Source organism: Coffea arabica, chromosome 2e (genome assembly GCF_036785885.1).
Source record: "Coffea arabica cultivar ET-39 chromosome 2e, Coffea Arabica ET-39 HiFi, whole genome shotgun sequence".
NCBI classification, from domain to species: domain Eukaryota; kingdom Viridiplantae; phylum Streptophyta; class Magnoliopsida; order Gentianales; family Rubiaceae; genus Coffea; species Coffea arabica.
This window is the reverse complement of record NC_092313.1, coordinates 26,457,666-26,468,440: the sequence shown is the minus strand read 5'-3', so window position 1 is coordinate 26,468,440 and position 10,775 is coordinate 26,457,666.

Genomic DNA, 10,775 nt, shown 5'->3' with positions numbered 1-10,775 from the left:
TGAAGTTTATTATCTTGTAACATTTAGATTTAATTAATAATTAAAAAGTAATATTAGGATAGAGAAAATAATAATATGATTCTACCATTGCCTCTCATCTACTAAGTTATTTAATTAATCTAATATCAATCTAAACATTAAAGAAAATACTAGAATTTGCTATTTATTGTCAGGGATTAAATCACATATGGCATTAAAAATAATATATTATTATATATATTTCACTTAATGTAACATCCAAATTGCTCTTTTCAATTATAAACCCATGTCAAATATAATCAATAACAAATAATTAAAAATAATATGTAACTAAAATATTACAAAGAGCGAAATTTAATACCATAAAAATCTCAACAACTAAGATTAATATACCAATACGATGTTTATGATATTAAAGTTTGTTCTCTGTAATATTTTGGTTGCAAATTTTTTGATTATTTGTTGTTAAGCATGTTTAATAATGGGTATGTAATTGAAAAGAGTAATTTGGATCCTATATAAAGTGAAAAATATAAAATGATATACTGTTTTTTGATATTATATATGATTTGATTCCTAATGATGAACAACAAATTTTTAGTATTTCTCTTTAATATTTGGGTTGCTATTAAATTAATTAAATAATATAATAGATGAGGGATAATGATGAAATCATATTATTTTCTCTCTTCTAGTATCACTTTTTAATTGTTAATTGGATCTAAATGTTACAAGATAATTAATCTCAATAAAAATTAGTGTAATTCTTAAAATTTAGAGGAAGGACAATGAAATAGTCAAAAATCTCGGGGAGGTATCTGGAATTATCCCTTATTTATTTGCTCTTCGAACGCAGTGAAAAGCCAAGGATGAACATATAGGACAGACGTGATAGCTCAATCAAATACTTAAAAAAGCTTATGCGGCTGTCATTGTCAGATGCTCTCTCTCTCTCTCTCTATCAAACGTCAACTATTTATGGGATAATTTCAGAAACCTCCATTGAGGTTTCATGAAATATCATCTAGCTCCCCTAAACTTTTCAAAATCTCACTTAGCACCCTTGAAGTGATAGTAGGGCCACATACTAATATCAAAGGTGATGAATTGTCAATAATACCCTCATATTTAAATTTTCTGAACTTGTTTTTCTTTCTCTAAATTTTCTACTTTTCTTTAACAATTTTTATACAAACATATATACATACATACATATATATATGTATATATAATTGAATTGCAAATGTCAATGAAATATAAGATTTAATCAATGAAATATTCAATGCATTTGGAGAAGAATAGCTACAGGTTCTTTTTATTTTTTCCTTTTTTGGTGTTTCACAACTTTATTTATTTATTCCTATTCATGTAGAGTGCAAGAGAAATAAAGAAATTGAAACTCCAAATAGTTTTTCAAATTTGAACTTTTTCTATAATAAATTTTCATATTTTTCACCCATTAAAAAAGTCTGTCTATTTTGAGTAAATTTTTTGTATGATATTAAAGTTAAATTTCATCTATTACTAAGTTTGTTTTGCTCAAATGTATGATTTTACATGCTAATTACCTTCAACGCTATGAAGGGTTCTATTTATAAAAATGGTTTAAAAAATAGTATTTGTTTTTACTATCTCTTCCTATTACAGAAGTGACTATTGGCTGTAACATAAAATCTTACAAATTTTCATCTCCTCACTTTTAAGATGGTTCCAATTTAGTACTTTTTTTCTTTGGTTTGTAAAATGTTCATTTTTTTTATAGCCTAAGGGTATTAAAGGCACTAAAATAATCTCTCTCCTCAAACATGAATTTTTTAATATTACTTTTGGTTAGAAAGGCTTCCAATGTTACCAAAATGTCAATTCAAAGGGTGCTAAGTGAGATTTTGAAAACCTCAAGGGTGCTAGGTGATATTTCATAAAACCTCAGGGGAGGTTTATGAAATTATCCTACAATTTATATCTATTCATACTTCTATTTTTTTTTTTTGGTTAAAAACTCAAACTTCTTTTCTTACACTGTCATAAGTTCCCGTTTGGCAAGTGAATTTTTTGGATATTTGTCTAAAACTTTATTGTAACTTACTGTAAAAGTTTTTTTAAATTTTTTTGAAATGTGTAAATTTTTGAATATTTTGAAGTATATAATTTAAAAATTTTAAAAAGTTTTTCAAGATTACTATAGTTAAAGTTTTTAAAAAACTTGTAACAAATAAACTTGATAAAAAACTCAAGTGCTAAACAGGGCTTTTAAATTTCCGGTGTTGTGTTGCACACCGTCACACATATACATTTTTAGTGAAGAAATCATACGTTTCACGGTATATTCCTTTCACCATTATATCACCTCCTGCGTCTGCGTGGAATGAAAACGTGGACTGATGAGGTGTTGTATTTTTATTTTTTATTATTTTAATAAGGATTAATTTTGTAAATATTAATAGTATAGCTTTTGATATATGCTACATCATCCCAATTTAAAATGGCATTCTAAATTTCACGCATGTAGATCCAAACTTGTTAATGCATATGTGGATAAAAGATTTGCTCTTGTCATAGCCTGCTAAACTGAAACTCTTATTTTCGTTGCCTAAAGATTTGCTCTTTTAATAACCCACTAAACAGAAACTCTTATTTTTCTTGCCTTTCGTCTACGACAGTACAATCAGACTCGATCACTGGACAATCCAGTACCTACACCATTCTCTTAAGCCTCTCAAGACTCTCTCCTGCCTTGTCTCCTTTTTCTTCATCCCTATTTCAACTTCGCCTCACCCTTTCTTCCCCTTCTTCCCTTCAAATTTTAAGAGCACAAAAACATTGATGAACAAATTGTAATCATAGGATAAAGTCGAAAGACTACATAATCAATCCTTAGACGAAAAATTGATGATTTTTTTAATTAGTGGTTTTAGGTGTTAAGATTGTAAAGATCACAGGAGAAGGAGACTTTATTGGATGGATTTGGTGGACAGGTTGCGGGTGCTGGATGATCAGGCTGAAGAAACTACTGAAGAGTGAAGACAAAGAAGCAATTGAGACCTTAATTGGAAATGTCTTAAGGGATAATTTCACAAACCTCCCCTAAGGTTTCTGACACTTGCACTGAGACCCCTCTAGGTTTTAAAAATTTCACCTAGCTCCCTTGCTTTTCAAATTTGGTAACAATTCAGTCCAATTAGGATTAAAATATTACTATCATGATAGAGATGACATTTATATTCCATGAATACTCTCTTCCTCACTATATTAGTACAAGATTGCTTGTTAATAAAAATCTACTAGTTTTCCTTTCGTAATAATTTTGGTGTAACACTTTTTGAATTTAACTTATAAACATTTATGTATTTAATATAAATTAAATGATTCAAAGTAAAATACTCATAAATAGCTAGTACTTTATTTATATAATGGAAGAAACTCGTAAAGAACTGGTATGTTATGGACAATTTTTTTTTCTACTTTCAAATACTTCATTTATATTAAATACAAAACATACTATTTTTCCTTTCGTAAAAATATTTGTGTTACGGCTTTTGAATTTTATTTGCAAATATTTATGTATTTAATATAAATTAAATGATTCAGAATAAAATGCCCATAAAAATCTGGTACTTGGTTCATATAATAGACAAAGGCCATAAAGAGTTGGTACTTTATGGGATATTTCTTTTTGCTCATAAATAGCTATTACTTTGTTCGTATAATAGAGGAAACCCATAAAGAGCTGATGTGTTATAGGCAATTTTTTTTTTAGTTTTACGTATTTAATTTATGTTAAATACAAAATCTACTAGTTTTCCTTTCGTAAAAATATTAGTATATCACTTTTTAAATTTTACTTACAAACATTTATATATTTAACATAAATTATATGATTCAGAGTAAAATGCCTATAAATAGCTAGTATTTTATTCATATAATAGAAGAAACCCGTAAAGAGGTGGTAAAAAGTGGGTAATTTCTTTTTTTACTTTCACGTATTTAATTTATTTTAAATACAAAACCTACTAGTTTTCCTTTCGTAATAATATTAGTGTAACACTTTTTAAATTTCACTTATAAACATTTATGTATTTAATATAAATTAAATGATTCAAAGTAAAATACTCATAAATAGCTAGTACTTTATTCATATAATAGAAGAAACTCGTAAAGAACTGGTATGTTATGGACTTTTTTTTTTACTTTCAAATACTTCATTTATATTAAATACAAAACATGCTAGTTTTCCTTTCATAAAAATATTTGTGTAACTTTTTTTGAATTTTATTTGCAAATATTTATGTATTTAACATAAATTAAATGATTCAGAATAAAAATCCATAATCATCTCTACCTTTTTATTAACAAGCAATCTTGTACTAATATAGGGAGGAAGAGGGTATTCATGAAATATAAATATCATCTCTATCATGATAGTAATATTTTAATCCTAATTGGACTGAATTGTTACCAAATTTGAAAAGCAAGGGAGCTAGGTGAAATTTTTAAAATCTGGAGGGGTCTCAGTGCAAGTGTCAGAAACCTCAGGGGAGGTTTGTGAAATTATCCCATGTCTTAATTATAGGAAATATTGTAGGTGGCATTTCACGTCAATGAACAGTGTTATTAGAAATGATTTTAATTGGCATTTCACATCAGATGTCCATGTAGGAAGTGATGTTTAATTTGTAAAGTCCATCAATGCTTAATTTATTTCCCCTTTGAAGGAAAGGGATGCCAATAGCCTTAATTCTTTGGGATAATTTCAGAAACCTCCCCTGAGGTTTTTGACATTTACACTTACCTCCCCTGTGGTTTGAACAATTACACTGACCTCCCCTGAGGTTACTAATCCTTTACAAATTCAGTCCAAATGATTAAAATATTATTTTAGAGAGTGAAATTAGAATTTTGTACCTGATTTGTCCTTTGTACCACATGTCCAATGAATGGCAAAGTATTACAAATTAATTAACAATTAATAAACTTTAACGAGCGTAGTTTATAGGCAAATACGTATTGCCTATTTAAAGTACCAGCTCTTTACATGTATTTTACTTTCAAATATTTACTTTATCACAAATATTTATTCTCAAATACAGATTTATATTTACTCTCAAATATTTAATTTTTGTTAAATACAAAACCTACCAGTTTTTCTTCCGTAGAAATATTAATATAACATTTTTTCAATTTTAGTTACAAATATTTATGTATTTAACATAAATTAAATGATTCAGAATAAAATACTCATAAAGAGCTAATACTTTACTCATGTAATGGATGAAAGCCATAAAAAATTAACATTTTATAGGCCATTTCTTTTTTTTTAAGGGTTAATCACATTTTATCCCCTTAAAGAATACCCCATTTCTCAGTTTACCCCCTAACATTTAATTTTACTCACTTAACCCCCTTTAGGACAAAATTGCCCTTGCATTATTTTGACTTTTCATTTACCTTATTTTCCTTTCTTTTATTTCTTTTTCTCTTTCTTCTTTATTTAATTCTTTCTTTTTCCCACAAAAATCTTCACCTTAATGATTGAAATTAAAAAAGAGGAATTGCAGAGATCTATCTTCTCCTTAAATAATTAAAAAAATATTCAAATCACTTTCCTAAAATACAATTTTTTTAGTCTTTCAATTCTTTTAATTTTGGATTTTCCTCTTTCCTTTCTAGTTTCTCATTTTATTCTCAAGAAAATATCATAAGATGAAATTGTTTTCCTTTCTTTTATTTCTTTTTCTCTTTCATCCTTCCCAATAGAAATTTCATTTCAACGAAAATTTTTGTTTTGAGTTTGTAATTGCATATTTCTGGATGAAGATTTAAAAGGAATCAAAAACTAATTTTGATTTTTTGTATGATGCAACGTGTCACAAATTTCAATTGATGATTATTAATCAGGTCACAATTTCATCTTAAGATATTTTCTTGGGAATAAAATGAGAAACTAGAAAGGAAAGAAGAAAATCCAAAATTAAAAGAATTGAAAGGATACAAAAATTGTATTTTAGGAAAGTGATTTGAATATTTTTTTAATCATTTAAGGAGAAGATAGATCTCTGCAATTCCTCTTTTTTAATTTCAATCATTAAGGTGAAAATTTTTGTGGAAAAGAGGAAGAATTAAATAAAGAAAAAAGAGAAAAAGAAAGGAAAACAAGATAAATGAAAAGTCAAAATAATGCAAGGGCAATTTTGTCCTAAAGGGGGTTAAGTGAGCAAAATTAAAGGTTAGGGGGTAAACTGAAAAATGGAATATTCTTTAAGGGGATAAAATGTGATTAACCCTTTTTTTAATTTTAATTTATATTAAATAGATAACCTATCGATTTTATTTTTGCAAGAATATTATTGTAACACCTTTTAATTTTTAATTACAAATATTTATATATTTATTATAAATTAAATATTTAAAAATAAAATACCTGTAAAGAGACGGTACTTTAAATAAGTTATGCATATTTGCCTATAAACTACACTCATTACTTAAATCAATAAACTACACTCCTTAACTTAAATCAATAAACTATACTCCTTACTTTAAATAGTGTAGTTTATAGGCAAATACGCATATCCTATTTAAAGTATCGGCTCTTTACAGATATTTTATTTTCAAATATTTAATTTATGATAATTATATTAACATTTGTAATTAAAAATTAAAAAGTGTTACAGTAATATTCTTGCAAAAAAAATCAGTAGATTATCTATTTAATATAAATTAAATATTTTTTAAAAAATAAATGGCCTCATAAAATATTAATTTTTTATGGCTTTCATCCATTACATGAGTAAAGTATTGGCTCTTTATGGATATTTTATCCTGAATCATTTAATTTATGTTAAATACATAAATATTTATAACTAAAATTGAAAAAGTGTTATATTAATATTTCTACGGAAGAAAAACTGGTAGGTTTTGTGTTTAACAAAAATTAAATATTTGAGAGTAAATACAAATATGTATTTGAGAATAAATATTTGTAATAAAGTAAATATTTGAAAGTAAAATACCCGTAAAGAGTTGATACTTTAAATATGTAATACGTATTTACATATAAACTACGCTTCTTAAAGTTTATTAATTGTTAATTAATTTGTAACACTTTATCATTAATTGGACATGTAACACAAAGCACAAATCAGGTACAAAATTCTAATTTCACTCTCTAAAATAATATTTTAATTATTTGGACTGAATTTGTAAAGGATTAGTAACCTCAGGGGAGGTCAGTGTAATTGTTTAAACCATAGGGGAGGTAAGTGTAAATGTCAGAAACCTCAGGGGAGGTTTCTGAAATTATCCCTAATTCTTTTGCCCACCGCTAGAGTACCCAATCGAATGAAATGAAGCGTCAGGAAGATCGGGTGCAAGTATATAATATCTAACAATCTAAAAGGAGAGTTGCCCGGATGAACAGTAAGAGAGTGTTTGCGTTGGTATTGGTTGAAATGTTCAGGTTATTGCGGTCTATTTGCATCACTCTCTTTGCAGCTCCTCGCGTCACTAGGGTTAGCCTTAGTAGTTCTTCATTTTTTGCTAATGCTATTTCCTGTTTCTCCCTTACTCAGGAGACTCCCTTGCTCAGGAGACCAGAAGATGCATGCTATAGTTGTGTGGTTCCTTTATAATTTATTTGACTAATTGCTTAGATTATTATTCTAAAAAAAATAATAAGATTCTGACAAGGTTCTGATATGAAACTATAGTTATCGAGCTTAGCAAAATTTTTTTTTTTTTAATTTCTGGGCTGCCGGGCTAACATGCAACTTTTTTTAAAAAAATAAGATGGCTGCCGCCCTGTGCCATCATGAAAGGCGGGAAAAAAGAAAGACTGCGGCAATGTGTCGGATATTGGAAGTTTACAAACTCCATGACTAATTGTTTTGCTTCCATTATTACTCTTGACGCATTCTTGCGATTTTTTTTAACAGTAATCTGAGCAATTAGCCAATTTATTTGTTCTTTGTTTCACTTTTATTTGTGTCATTCTTGCCTCTTGTGATCTGCAGAGATGACCCACCCTGGCTGTTCATGAGTATTAGTTTAGCCTTAGGTGTTGTCTTATTTTCCAGTTATGCCATTTCTTTTTCCCTTCGTTCAAGTTGTACGCTGTAGTTGCTTGGTTACTTTGTAATTTTGTTGTTTTCTGACCCAATTTTTTGTTGACTTATTGTTGTCTTTTGTGGATGCCTCAGTTTTTGTTTCCATGTGTTTCTTTGAAACTCGCTTTTTCTTCATTGGAAACTTGCCATTTTGATTTTGTTCTTCTTTGCTTCCCAATAATAATGTTGCTTTTCCTCTAGCATTAAATGGTGATTGTCCTTTCAAACAATACTTCTGTTTGAGCTATCTACTCTTTTGTATTTTTGATTTGTTTTTGTCATTTGGAAATCTATCACAGAGATGACAGTTCCCACATTTTCCTTCCTCTTAACCACGATGCTTGTTGATTTTTTATCCATTTTTACTTTTATTTATTTATGCTTATTTATATCCTTTTATTTTACTAAATACCGGATGCCTTTTAAGTTCTTTGCTGCCTTCACTCTTTACATTTATATTAATAGATATTGGTTTCTGTTGTGCTCTGCTTGTTGCTCCTACGGTTTTCTTTCCTTTGCAAAAGCTTGTTCTTAGGTCAGTTGCTCCTTCTTTACATTTATATTAATATTGGTTTCTGTTGCGCTCTGTTTCTTCCTCCTATTGTTTTCTTTCTTTTGCAAAAGTTTGTTCCTCAGGTCAGTTGCATTTGTATTGTATATATATATCCGTAAGGATTTTAGACCATTTATTACGCTTATTTCTTTAGATTTTGATTCTTTTATTCATGCCTTTCATTAGATTTTGCTTCTTTTATTCACGCCTTGTTGCTTATATGCATTTTCTCTGTAAGCCCCGATGCAACCAAATACAACCAAAATACTCAACCAGACAAGTAGTCAAGCAAATACAATGACAAAGAATATAAGCAATTTTAAAGCACAAAAATAGAGTAACAATAAAGTAAAAGAAATTCAAACCAATCAAACTCCCAAGCTTCTTCCAAACTTGGAGTTGAATCAACCAAATAGCTTCTTCAATTGATGGTAGTGCTAACCAACTTGTACAAGTGAAGGCTCACTCCTTCCTCACCCCAAACATACTTTGGTTGAGCAAAGGAATTTTACTACTATCCAAGTAAACCCTCAACTAGCTACAATTGAAAGCTTACCCACTCAATTAAGAACTACTTTATACAAGTGAGGCAACCTTTATCAAGGTTTTACCACTCCAAGTGATAGGTTCACCTTCACCAAGGTTTTACTCCTCCTAGAGAGTAACCTTCACTTGAGCAACCTCACAACTCAACTTTCCCAACCCCTTATACAACCAACAAAGAATATTTCTACTCAAAGATCTCACTTGTAAGCTTGTATTTAGTGTTGGCAAAAGTCTGCGTCTTCTTGTGTTTTGGGGTATTTATAGAATGTGAGAAATGGCTCCAAAAGGCTCTCCAACGGTCAAATATTAAATGCTGTCGAAACTAGCCGTTGGCCTGTCGGACGTCCGAACCATTTGCTCTGCGTCCGAACCATGCGTCCGAACTACCTATCGGACGTCCTAACCATTTATTCTGCGTCCGAACCCTGCGTCCGATAGAAGTCAGAATGTTCAACTTTCATTCTTTTTGTGTCGGACGGCCGAAGCAATGAATGAGCGTCGGATCCAAGCGTCCGAAGAGTATCGTCGTCTGTCGGACGTCCGATCCTCTATCGAGCGTCCGACCTCTACGTCCGAACCTTCATATTTCTTAACTTCTCTTTGATTCAAATCTTTTCGATTCTCTTTTGGATCAATGACCTGTTCTAACAAATTTCTCACATAAAAACATTAGTCCAAATCTATATTTTGGTTTGTTAATCATCAAAACCAAGGACTGATCAACCAAGGTCAACATTCTCCAATCAATGCATTCTTGACACAATATGATGGACCAGAAACAGATACATTGGTATTAAATTTATAAAATTTCTCAAATTTATGTATTTTTTCTCCAAAACGTATACAACGCATATTTAAATCTAAATTGCAGGTCATACCTGCAAAATTTATGCATTACTTGGAACCACACGTAAGAAGCACAACAGTATTTAAAGTTGGAAATAAAATATGGTTTCTAAAACTAGATGAAAATCTTCAAAATTTTGGTTGAAAAAAATTCATCGAAGATCACAATCTGCAGCCAAATTCACTGCTTCATTTTTGGCACATTGGAGTGATGACATTTAGAGTTCAAATTTTTAATCCAAATCACTGCACTAGTTTCTACAAATGGAATGTCAACCCTATTGAACCACATATGCACAAGGAATATGGTAACACATTTACTAATACAAGTGTGTTTGGATTGTAAATTATTTGAGATATTTTTACTGTAGCACTTTTTGTAATGTGATGTATGTGAGATAAAAAGGTAATTGAAAAGATAAAAAGGTGTATTGAAAATTGTAATGGTGATGTAAGCAAATATATTTGGGCAAATAATCTCCTGTCCAAATGCAAATGAACAATGCAGCTTCCTATTTATCTATTTAAAAATTACAAGCATTTTTTCTGCAAGAGAAACTTTCCTCACAAAGTTCGCATTTTATGTAGTTGTCATAACCATACACATGGAAATCTTGGTAAGCCAAAATTTTCTAACCTATATTAACCCATCCACATAAAAAAAATACACAAGTTTACTTTAATCATCTATTTTATTCTGCAGGAACTGCATCTAGAAGATACTGCTCATATATTGCCAAATAAAATTAGCA